Source organism: Lontra canadensis, unplaced genomic scaffold (assembly GCF_010015895.1).
Source record: "Lontra canadensis isolate GAN:19392208 unplaced genomic scaffold, GSC_riverotter_1.0 scaffold69, whole genome shotgun sequence".
In the NCBI taxonomy this organism is placed as follows: domain Eukaryota; kingdom Metazoa; phylum Chordata; class Mammalia; order Carnivora; family Mustelidae; genus Lontra; species Lontra canadensis.
In genome coordinates, this window is record NW_022631063.1 from 6,602,369 (window position 1) to 6,615,557 (window position 13,189).

Sequence of the window (13,189 nt, forward strand, 5' to 3'; positions counted from 1 at the left end):
TGTTACCAGGGCAACTTCCTGGTAACAGACCTGCTGAATTGCAAACTTTGAATTTGGGTTCCGGCAGTCTGTGTTTTGATAAGCCTTCTGGTGGTTCTGCTCCACATTGAAGTTTGAGTACCAGGTCCTGTGTAATTCTCCTCCTCAGCTGATTTGATAGCTAAAACTACATCCTGTGCCATACTTCCCTCCAGGAAGGTATAACCTGAAACTAACCCCTGAAATTCCTTTTGGCCTTGTAATGTCTGGATGTCTTTTGTTTTGTTGAGAGCTAAAGAAATAACGTGACTGATTTTGGTAGAATTTGACAGTCCTTTCTATAGAAAATAGGTCCAGTGTCATTAATCTTTTTTTTTCTGGAAGGCTCTTACTTGAACTAGAAAAGAAATGAGCCCTCTGTATCACTTAAAGTCTACCACTGATGGCAGATTTTTTCCCCCGATTTTAAGAAATTGATTTGAATGGGAAATTAAAGCAATGGAAATTGGGAAAAGCTGAGAGATGAAGGGAGGCAATAATAACTTTCCCCAGTAGAAGAGTAACCATAATAAAGTTGGGATTCTTTTTTTTTTTAATTTTTTTTTTTTTTTTTATAATTTGTCAGAGAGAGAGGGAGAGAGAGCGAGCACAGGCACACAGTATGGCAGGCAGAGGCAGAGGGAGAAGCAGGCTCCCTGCAGAGCAAGGAGCCCGATGCGGGACTCGATCCCAGGACGCTGGGATCATGACCTGAGCCGAAGGCAGCTGCTTAACCAACTGAGCCACCCAGGCGTCCCATAAAGTTGGGATTCTTAAATGAATATGTCTATCACTGGAGTTGCATAAACAAATTACTAACACACACACACACACACACACACACACACACACACACACCCCTTCTCTCTGAGGCTCTCAGCCCTGTTTTAGACACTTACTTACTATGAAAATCATTTCAAGAAACAACACTGTGTGTTAGCAACAAGAATTTATAAAACCTCAGTACAGTTTTATATGCTTGAGGTAGGAAACACATGTAATTTTGTGTATAATGTATCTGTAATTATTCAGGATTGGGTATCCTTCAACATTATTAAAACAGAACTTCGTGGTAAGAATTTAAATAGATATAATGCAAACAAAGTCCAAGGCATATTTCTCCAGAGAATAATAGAGTTTTTCTTACCTAGGGTTTCTGAGAACCTGAGTTTTAAAGAAATAAGCATCACTCTCAAGTACTTTGATTTGTGTACTTCCCTTAAAGGGTAGGATTAAAATTGATGCACCCCCTCTCCCCTCTAGCTAATGTGTAAAAAAGCTCTTTAGGTTTAGACAGCAATGAGTTGCCTGGAACATAGACTGCAGAATATAGAAATTATGCAATGCTACTAATAAGATAACTCGTAGGTAGTTCCACCCAAGAGCCACCCAAGCACCTCTAGAACTTCATTTCTTTAATGCAGCTTGCCATTGCCTTAGCCGTAAGCTACTTTGACATTGTACTGTTGGTGATCTGATAGACATCTGAGCTCTTGCCAGACTAGATCTCCCTCATCCTAAATTTATCTCATGTTTGTTTCTATTATAATTTATTCATACACTATTATATAGACTGCATGTATTCATAATGTTGTTTTCAAATATTTTAGCCCAGTTAGGGTCTTCTGAACTACATCCTGTGCCATACTTATGCCTCCCCCTTCCTGCTATGTAAGCAGATGCTTTTCATGCTTTCCCCAACTCACTGAAGGGAAAAGTTGACCCAGAGGAACTCCTGATACACTACTGCAGAATCTCTTTGGGTTGGCCTCAGTCTCTCAACCACCAGTCTGTCGTTAGGATTTTACTTGTTACTGTCTCATAACTGCCCTCATGCCTGCTTTATTTCCCCACATCCCCACATTTTTTAAGGTGTAATCAACGAGGTCATCAAAGGCAGAAGCAGGGAGAGAAAAGATTATGAGGTCCATTGGCATGACTTGATTTTAAGAGACATTTGTTGGCTTCTGGGTCTTCATTTCTGGGCACCCACCCCCATCTGATTATCAACAACAGTGAGCTTATCGCCCAAAATTTCCAGTCTTTGCCTTTTCCGTATTGTTTCGGTGTCGACTTTTACCTTCAATATACCACCATTTTAAAAATGTATTTAGTGAATATGTATTAGGTACTTACTGTGTAACCAGTAAGGGGCCAGGTCCTGAGAATTCAGTTCAACACAGGTCCTGCCTTGGGGCACTTTGCAGTTGAACCCTGATAGGTTTATAATTCTGGTTTATAATTTTCTGGTTTATAACCTGGGGGGTGGCTAGAGATTACAAATTATTTTATGAACATTTTCTGGAGGTAAATAAGATGACTGGATTGTCCGTGTTAAACAGCTCAGTGGAGCGTACTAAGGAGCTTTGTCAGCTAAATAAGCATTATCCTACATGGAGATTGTGTGTGTGAAACAGTCAGTGGCTACTGGAGGGAAGGTGCTAGAGGTCTATTGGACTTCAGTTCTAACAAGCATTTTATAAACTTCTTTCTCCTAGTACTTGTGCTTCAGGTGAAAGAGGAAACAAAATTATTCTCTATGTCCTCTACTTTGTTTAGTTTTCAGTCCATTCACTTTGGAATCTCCAGCAATATCTTCCAGGTTCCTTCTGCCTGTACTTGTGTTCCCACATGAACCACCAGAATTTTTGTAATTTGTGGGTTTAATAACACTTGGCTTATTCTCTACGGTGTCTTCAGTCCATGTCTCACCAAGACAGCATCCCCCATGATTAGCCTTTTCAGAATCATACACTGCCCAGATTTTTCTTTTGTCCACAATACATCCTGCTAGAACATCACTGTCCATCAGGCTTCACAGTAATTATAAATTTTCTAGTAGCCACATTAAAAAAGTAAGAAGAAAGAGGTGACATATTTTTGTACAACATGTTTTATTTAACTCAGTGTACTCAAAATAATATCATTTTAACATATAATCAATATTAAAAATTACGGATATTTGCATTCTTTTGTTGCACACCAAATCTTTGAAATTGAGTATGTGTTTCATGTTTCTGCATCTACTCAGAAGTCTATGTATTTTTAGCCTTTATGTTGTGGTTGGACAGTCAGCGATTTTATCATTTTTGAGGTTAAACCCATCGTCGTAAGCTGTTATTTTCATTGATCTGCATCTGTCTTTCCTCGACTCCATTTCTTTGTAATCCCTGAAATTCTTAACAATATCCCCTATTTTATAAAGCTATGGTTTCAACTGGCACAGAGTAGATGATGCCCAGTATCATTGTACCATGCATCACAATGCCTTTCCCACAATGGCTACTCAATATTTGTTGGGTGCATTAAGTACTCTTTCCTCCTAAACAATCTCACATCTGTTTTCTTAGTGAAGCATTTTAAATTTTCTTAACTGAGCATTTCTTAGTTGAGCGTATGTAGTAGATAGGGGCATTTTCTACCATATTACACAGAGAAAATCTGTTCATTTAGTCAATGATTTACTGCATTTCTCTGGACTCTCTTTTCCTGACATCAGTTCAATTCAGCAACTACTAAGTTCTTCCTCCAGTACGATACTATCTTCTTTTAGGATTAGACTATAAAGCTGTTGACGAGATACATTTTTGGTAGTTACATAAAAAAGTAATTTCAAAATGATTGCCTCTATCCTTCTGGCCCAGCGAAGACACCATATTGTAAGCTTCATCATCCCCAAACTTATACATTAGAATATGAAAACAAAAAAGGAAAATCTACTAAGATCCTGACAGGGAAGGAAGTATGGTGCAGTTGGGAGAAAGACTCTTGCTTCGAGTCATGGTCCCCCTCCCTGTGTGTCTGAAGACCAGGGGTTTAATTTCTTTATATCTATGTCCCCACCAGGAAGGTAAGAATAATAGTAATTGTTCTACCTACCTTACTGGGAAACATTAAGGATCAAACGAAATACTGCTTTAGTTCTATAACTATAAAGTACTTTGTAAATGTTAAGGATTTTTAAAAATCTATTATTAAAAATGGAAATCCCCTTGGGGCACCTGGATGGCTCAGTCAGTTAAGTGCCTGCATTCAGCTCAGGTCACGATCCCAGGGATCAAGTCCCTATTGGGCTCCTTGCTCATCCAGGAGCCTACTTCTCCCTCTGCCTGCTGCTCCCCCCGCTTGTGCTCTCTCCCTAATCTCTTGCTACAACAAATAAATAAATGACTAAAATCTTAAAAAGAGAAAGGAAAATTCCTATTATGGCCAAGTAGCTAGAAATTTTTATTACATTTTATAGCCTCCAACTAGTCTAGATTAAGGATCCATAATTGTAGACCCTTTTGAGATAAAATTTTAAAATGCTGTCTTCAGTTATGAGATTTAGAATATGTTATTTCAGTCACTTCTGTTTTCAGTTCCCAGTGAACATGTAATACCAGATATGCACCAGGTTGCCTTATTCCCTCAAATTTCAAGTGACAATACTGATCCTGAGCCACCAGAAGTGACCATTATTATTTGTAGAATCTCACAGGATTTCATAAAATGCAAAATGTCAGGCTAGTTCTTTCCTACGAGTCACAGATTGACAGATCATTATCCAGTGATGAATGGGCATACCACTATTGCCAGAACCTCTTTCTTATGGTCTGATAATGACTTTCTACTTCTCCATTCATGTCCCACCAAATGCTAACCCCTTCACTACAGGAAGGCTAGAGTCAAATACGTACCTTCAGTAGTCTGCTGTTATTCAGACAGAAGTGTGTAACATCTCAGAACGTGGTTTTCTGTGCATCTCTGTCCTGCAAGGTAGAATTATTTGCTGATTTGTACTCTCTGAAAGTTTCTGCAATAAAAAACCAAAAAAAAAAAAAAAAAAAGTTACAGAAGAGCCTAGATCATTCCTTTACCATTTTCCATAATAAGATTTGAAATCCACCCAGATGGTAGGGGAATATCATCATCTTCTCTGATTTAATGTTTAAGACATACTTTACCAAAGTAGTGTGGCTTATATGCTTTTCTGAATATCTGATAAGATTAGTCTCAGAGTTCACAAATTTGGAGAAGCTGGGTTTTTGTTTTCATTTTTCTAGAATCCATTGACAGATTTTTCTCTGACATTTCCCTTGGTGCTGGTCTGTGTTAAATATATTTAAAGGATGAAATCTGAAATCTTTGGTTATTAGGTATTTGGGTATGTTTTTCATAATACATGCAATTGACATCAATTAATACCTTCCTGAGGTTGGGTAGAGATGGATGAAAACAATGTGTTTAAAATGTTTTGCCTCTTTTCATGTGAACATAATAATTTTCACATAATTTCAAGATTAAAAGGTTAGGTTAGGCCAGGAGTCAAAAAACTATGGCCTGTAGGACAAATCAGCCTCATTCCCTGTTTTTCTAAATTAAGTTTTATTGGAACACAACCTTGCTCATCTGTTACATATTGTGTTTGGCTATTGTCTGCTACCATGACTTGAGTAGTTGGGACAGAGTATATAGCCTGCTAATCCTAAAATATTTACCAGCTGTTTCTTCACAGAAAACGTTTGCCAACTCCTGGGCCAGGCCATTAAGAATTAGTCTGATAAGTTATTAAAAAAAAAAAAAAAAGGCAGTGGAGGAGAGTGATGTGTTTGTTACATGTATTCAGCCTTTGGATGTTCTCTAGAAGTATTGCCTACCTTAGGCAAAAAACATGTAGGTATTATTAATCTTGTATGTGAGGTGGGCAGATTATGCTCCCAATTAAGTAAGCTTTTTCCTTTGGTGACTTGAATCAACAGCAACAAAAAAATGCAGTATCCTAGTAATGCTTTCGGCATGGAATTAGTGTCTTAGGCATTTTTTCCTCCTTCCCGATCACTGCAGAGAACACTTTGCTAGGAGAAAGAGAGAAAAAAAATGATGGTTTGGGGCACCTGGGTGGTGCAGTCAGTTAAGCATCCAACTCTTGGTTTTGGCTCAGGTCCTGATCTCAGGGTCATGTGATTGCCCCGTGTCAGGCTCTCTGCTCAGCACAGAGTGGGCTTGTGATTCTCTCTCCCTCTCCCTCTGCCCCTCATGTTCATGGTCTCTCTCTCTCTCTCTCTCTCAAATAAGTAAGTGGATCTTAAAAAAATATATACGATTGTTCAAAGTATCATAAATTCTGTATCGCCATTTCATCTGTTTTAAAAATATCTGAGTATTGTAAGTGAAGTCTAATGCCAAGGCCAGAGATTTGCAAATTCTATATTTGATCAAGAATCTCACTGATTTGAGAGTGATGCTTTATGGAAAATCCTGTAACAGATGAAGAACCTGTATCAGCTCTTTCATTCTCTTATGTTATGATAAGGTGCAGCTGTGGACCAGGCTTGTTCTCTCTTCTAGCACTTACCCTCACCTCCCTATTGTGGTCCCCGGATCTCTCCTGCCCACTAGACACTCTGTCTGTGCCAAGTCCCTTTCCAACAGCTCAGCTCTAGACCTCCTTGTCCCTGCCCATTGCCCACTTCTCAGTCTAGACCAGTGCCTGTGCCATCCCAGAAACCCTTCCTTCAGAATCCTGGTATGCAGGGCTCTATGCGACTGTTGGGGGAGGCCACCCTGGCCATGTTCTTTCATTCTCAGAACTTTGTCCGTACCTTTGGGACTGCAAAGTAGTCAAGAAGATGGAACCACAGTGTCAGCGGCATCCCTGGAATCATCCTATTTGTCATGAGAATATGGCATATCATGTTTTATTAGTTAACTTTTTATATCTTTACGAGAAGGAAGCAAACACTTTAGAAATTCCTCATAGACAAGGAGGAATTTATTCTTTGTAAATCTGTTCCGTGCACTTCACCATGGGCCTGCTGTGTGATAGGCACTGTGTGGGTGTTGGGGACATAGATATTGATTAGGTCCTGAGCCCAGGAACATCCGGCACTGGAAAATCATCAATAAATAGTTGTTAAATGAATAATTAAAATTCTAGAATTTCCCATGCAGTTTGGTGCAATCACGACTTAGACTTCACAGCCCACATGTGTCTTTCCTTATGATACAGAATAGTCTGGTCAAAGAAGACAAAGATGGCAGTGACTCAGTAGCTTTCAAAAGTGGGGGGATTCCAGCCACTGAATCGTTTGCTCAGACAGAATTTATAGAAACAGATTTGTGTACTTGTTACTATCTGCCTTTGTCCACAGCAGATAATAAAACAGAAATGCTTAGAGAATGCTAAATGTTCAAGAACTGGAAATAGAGGAGTTAAATATATATATAAAGAAAATCATAGCACAACTAAATAGATTGAAAATGCAAGCAGTGACTAGGAGCCTGGTTGAGGGCAGTGTGGGGATGTGTGGCACGGTGACTCTTGATAAATGAGGCACAAAGAAAAGTGGGAAGTGGTCAAAAGGTTGCAGGGCAGTGTAGGGAGGGAGCAACTGTTCAAGAGAAGGAGAAAAAAAAAAAAAACTACATTTCCTCCATCAGTGGGATCACCTAAGAAGGTGAATAAATGCACATAGAAGACTGTCCTGACATGGTAACTAATTCTGTCCAAGGGCTCTAGACAGTTGTGCCCAGCCACCATCAGGGACTCCTTATCCGCCTAATTATCACTGTCAGGCAAGGTACCCACGTCAAATTCATAGCAAACACCACATTTCCTAGAGGAACTTGCACCAACCCAGCTTAGCTGTCTTAACTTCCTGTTTTTGAATGGACCACATACACCTAATTTTCACACACCCTGGTGTCTTAGACTGCTTTGTATCCCACACAGCCCAAACGCATGCCTTAAATAGAGTCATCAGAAAATAAATGTTTTAATTTGTTGGTTGCTAATACATTGTGTCATGATCTTTGAGTTCTATGTTCAGTATTTAGGACAAAATGTTATGAGAAGCATTCACTGAAATATTTATTAAAATTTGGATGAAGAAAGGATTCTGAATACTTTCCATTATTGAGCCCACATAAGAATGGCCAGGTAGAAACAGTTCCAAATGTTCTAAAACTCTGAGAAATAAAGAAGTGGCATTTTAATTATATAACATTTTTTAGGTTCCTTTTTAATTGAAATATATACATAGTAAACTGTATGTAATGAGATGGGCTAGCCTGTTAACTCTAACTGTACTGCACAGTAGTATGTGCTAATCAAATAAGGAAATATGGGCCATTATTTCCCAAAACAGCCTCCTGGGAGTGCTCTGGGCCACCTGTGTTCCAGGTGAGTTTCCTGTCCTGTTTCCTGCAGGGCTCCGCAATATTAGTTGGCGGGGGGGGGGTTGTAAGAATATTAACTTGAAGCAGTACAAGATTATAAACCATCAAATAATAGTAAAATACTTTTCATTGACTTTTTATTAGCTTTTTGGCTAATCATAAGTGAACAAAACCAAATAAAGAGAATTTTCTGGTGATCATGAACTCAAATATTTCCATTAATCAAGGTGTTAGTCTGCCAGATGGTTCTTGTTCTAATCTTCAGGGATGTATGAGGCTGTTTTATCTCCTGTCTACGGCTGAAGGGCAAACACCTTGGGAAAGCCGTGGCTATTTTAAGTTTGTATTGAAGTGCCATGTGAACACATCCCATCCCATGAAGCGCTGAAGGAATTTTTCTTTGTGTGCAAGTCTCTTAAATCACCTCTCTTCTCCAGAATACCACCTTACAGGAAAAGCACAGTTTGCAAAGTCAGCACTTTATTTTTAAGGGTCAAAACCCTCTCCTTATACATTACATCTATAATCTCTTCCAGAAATAAGGTGCTTCATAAAATAGGTGATAGATGCTGCCCCAAAGTACAGAATAAACAGAGCTTAAATATCTCTCTCAGTCATGAATTATTCACGGAGCTTGACCCCCTTTTCTATTCCTGGCCAGGTGGTTGCATTTATTTCAACTTGTGTCCCTCATCCCATTCGAACATTTAATTAGAAGTGGGAGTCCCCTACTGTCAGTGGCCATCACATGACATTTTCCCCATGCACTGGTCTGATGCTGTTGTGTACTAGTCATTCATTTCCTTGTTGCCCTTGCCATTCACTCAAGACTGAGCTCCAGCAGGGCTGGAGGGGCTGTGCCCTATACCTGGTATGCTCTAAGAGTGCTGGTTTATCTTACAGTAGATCCCTATGATTTGTTCTAGGTCTTCATTTGGAATTTACTTTCATAAAGGTATTCACCCCAGGCGGGTAGTTGGTTGACTTATTTACTAATTTCAGTATAACAGAGTGTCATTCTTCTCCTTTCTTTCTCTCAAAATCAGGAACAAATATTCTGAATGCTAGAACAATGCTTATTTGAAGTCCCTCTACTCTTGAGCCCACGTATCTTAACTAATCCTCCTACCATAACTTGCCCACCATGGCATGCTATCCCTCACAGCTATAGTTGGTGACAAGTTCTATTTCAGGCATAGAATGTTGGAGACGAATTTGAGTGGCCCACACTGGACATACTGACTTATGACCCTTTTCTTTTTAAATTGATTTCTATCTATCCTTCAAGAATTTGGGTAAGATGATGAAATTTTGCCTTATTCAGAAAATAACTGCATGCACAACTAGGATCATTGCTTATTTTTATCTTCTGGCCTACTTTTTCTCATACAAAAAGGTGAAATAAAGTGGGTGCTCCATCATATATAAATATATCTTATATATCTCTCTAAAAACTACTTATATCCATAAATATTCATTTGCTATAGATAAATATTTATACTTATATCTTAAGTAAATATATTTATAGACATTTATATATATAAATATATATATTATATATATATTATATATATATATCAGATAATGAAACTTCTGCTTACTCTTATCAATATCAAATAAATATCACAACAGCTGCTTCCATGAGTTTATGGGGCTTTCCTTTTTAGTAATTAAGTAGTAGTGAGACTATTGATTACTGCCTGCTGCAAAAGGAGTAAGATTGCATGATACATTTTCTTCATAAATTGCCCCTAATGGCTTTGAGATTTCAGATAAGGCAATTCCATTGCATTTGCATGAAAAACTAACCGATTCATTAAAACTGTATTTTGCTGGCACTGTTTGTACCTGGAGAGTTTTGGTGCTACAGACAAGTCTAAAATGGGCACAGCATCACTTCTAACCATGGTCAGGATATGTTTCCCCGGGCCAGTATCTGGAGCACCTTGAAAATAGCCAGTAGATTTCCAAACCACTTGAGAATGGATCCAGACTATTTTCCTTTAAGCAGAATAGGAAGAGAGGTTAGTTTTCCTTCTTCAAATTAACACCCTGTCCCCGTTCTGGTGGGCAGTGATGACTTGCTCCTTCTGGTTCTGAGAACATCTGAGAACTTCTTGGCAGTAAAAAGTGATGCAACTCCATTTCAGAAGAGGGAGAAAAATGTTTGATCTTCAGGTATATTAGTTAGTAGTGTCATCCTGTAACTAAATGAGTATCTTGTAGTAGAAGAACAAAACATGAATTTATTTGTTCTAAGGTATAAGCGGCTGAACTTCAGCAGAGAAGAAAGACAAAGCATGTTTGTATTGAATTATTTTAGAAATAAATAAAGCCTCTGATGATTATGAAAACAGCTTGAAAGTAAATTAAAACATCAATGGTTGGTGGGGTGAGGGGTGATAGGGACCTCACCCAAGAATCTGAATTGAAACAAACACATGTGATAGTCACCTTGTCTCATGCCTAAGGTAGCTTCTCCTCAGGAAAGTTTCTCAGGCAGCCTTTTTGAACCAATCAGAAAAAAACCAGATTGACAGTATTCTATTTATTTAACCTATGTTGTTCAGGAAAAAAGGAATTCACGATATCAAACACTGCAGGGAAGATCAAGGCAAATACCAGTCACGTGAACTGTGCATGTGCTCTTCAGCTGAGAAATGAGAGAGTTGGAATAAATACCAACAATCTCTTCTAGCTCTACAATTTCTTCTTATTTTAATTAACATTTTTAAATGCCTTGGTTTTCTAATTTCACATTACAAGTGAGTTGGTGACTTCCAGTGAGAAATTTTCATAGCGTGATCCCCACAAGAAATCCTAAGGGGGTGGAAGGTGACAAGTAGGTGGTGGACAAGAAGAGATAGTAGACACAGACGATGTGCTTAAAAAGTTTGCAGTGTATAGGAAGAAAGAAGATGATCGTTAGATTGAAGACAGTATCACATGAAGATTTTTATAGAATACTGGACATCTGTGCTTCCTTTTAGAAACAGAAGAGAGAGTACTTGTAGGTGTTAGTGAGGTACCCATGAATTATCAAGAAGAGACTCCTGCCCTTCAGAGAGCTGAAGAAAGGGAGGCAGTCATCCACTGTTGGTTCTAGTTAGGTGACTTCTCGGGTACCATGACTCCTTGAGTCAAAATAAAGGAAGAGATTGAGGATACTGATGATGGAGACTGAGCAAGCTGGGCCTCAGGGATTAATAGCCAATTAGAAGGACAGCCTTCTGAAAATAGGAAGCTTATCTTTCTAAAAGTATGAGGTACAGATAAGAGAGAGAATACAAGACTGGGAAGGAGGTATATGTTGCAGTGACAGACACACATATCTGATATAGTTTCTTCTTAACAAGAAAACCATGGTCATACTTGACAAGACATGAGAATTTCATTGTGATTTGGGTGAGAGGTCCCGGGAAACAAGAACAGAGCAATGACAGGACCTCATGCTTTTTGAGCCAGTGATCAATGAACTGCCATCACTTCCCAAGGGACCTATATCATTTAATACCAATGACTCAGTTTGTGTATTGTGTAGTGACTGTCCAAATTGGTATATCTCTTTCCTGAATGGAACGTAGCAAAATTCTCCTGGTGTCCTTGGGACCCCAAACCAGTAACCCAAGCTATCTTATGTTCTATAAGACTTCAGAGAAAAATGAAAGCCAGAAAAGTTAAGCAATTGCCCAGAGCCACAGTGAGTTTTCATCATGGACAAGAATAGAAATTATCTTCTGTTTTCTCTCCTAGTGTTCTCTGCTTTAATTCATTTTACATAGCAGTGTGGTCTGAAGAATAAAGCCATGAACTAGGCTAACTTTGGCTTTAGCCTTGGCTCTGCCACTGACCTTGGGGTGGCTCAGTATCTCTAGGCCTCAGATTACTTATTGATAAAGATTTTCCAATTTAAAACCTAGGTCTAAAAGAATGTACAGCAGCTTCAAGGACCAATTGAAGTTAAGTACCAAAGGTTCTGGCTACCTGGGACTTTATTAACTGGCTTCCAGCAGTTAGGGGGTTGTAAGACGAAAGAAAAGTTCATCATGACCAGAAAGCATTTAGTAATAAATTAACCAATTAAAAAATTAGCACCTTCTCCAGTATTCCTGTGTCATGTCATTAGTGCCTTCCTCACCAAACTAGTGCGATGGAAGAAGAGTACCAGAGCAATGAAAGTCAGTTGCCAAGTGAAATTGTACATGATATACAATATGCAAGATTTCATGAGGTCAGTGAAAGTGATGTCAGGGCTCTGCTCAAAATATACCAAAACTGTTGCAAAGAGGAGTTCGCAATGTTACGCCCCAATAATGGGTCCATGATTAAAGGAGCGAGACTGATATAAAGCGAAGGTCAAGCAAAGCTTTATTTCACGCCAAGCATCAAGAATCTAACCGAACGTTCGGGGACGCACCTCTTACAAGAGAGGGCGGCCCTTCTCTGTTTCACAGTCTAGCTTTTAAGGAAGGTCAAAGGCCATGCGGTAGGGCCTAGCCACGCACAGATGGCCAATGAGATTGTAACATACACAAGAAACTCCGCAGTGATGCTAGGTGACCAACTGAGTTACAATTTACCCTAGTAGACATTTGAACCAGCCTATTACACCTTGATTGGGATTGGCACCCAAAAGGCTCCCAAAGGGCAGGGCCCATACTCCTTGGTAACCAGGAAGACTGTATGCATGCCCCCACTGATCGGCTGTCTCCCCCTGGCCTACCCACCTTTGTATCTGGGCTTTGTTACCTGAAGCTGGTTTCCGGGACTTGTCTCCAAGTAAATCCCCTGGGGGAAGGGGAGCAGGGACAGTTTCTAAATAGGTCCTTACAGGCAAGACCTCTTAACAACTGGAAAAAGGAAAATCAGCAAGAATGGTGACAGGATAGGTACTTCAAAAAGGAAAGACAGGAATTTAAAAGGAATATGAGAGACCCTTGGGGAAATGTTGAAGCCCTCAAATAATTGTGAATTTTTTGTAAAATGGTCATATACTACTACCACTCAGTTT

At 39.2% G+C, this 13,189-nt stretch overlaps 1 protein-coding gene across 2 annotated transcripts in view; it reads left to right on the forward strand.

Annotated features, from left to right (window-relative positions):
- CERS6 (ceramide synthase 6) overlaps positions 1-13,189 on the forward strand; it is a 308,524-nt gene that overhangs the window by 257,586 nt on the left and 37,749 nt on the right. The gene's annotated exons all lie outside the window — the stretch shown is intronic.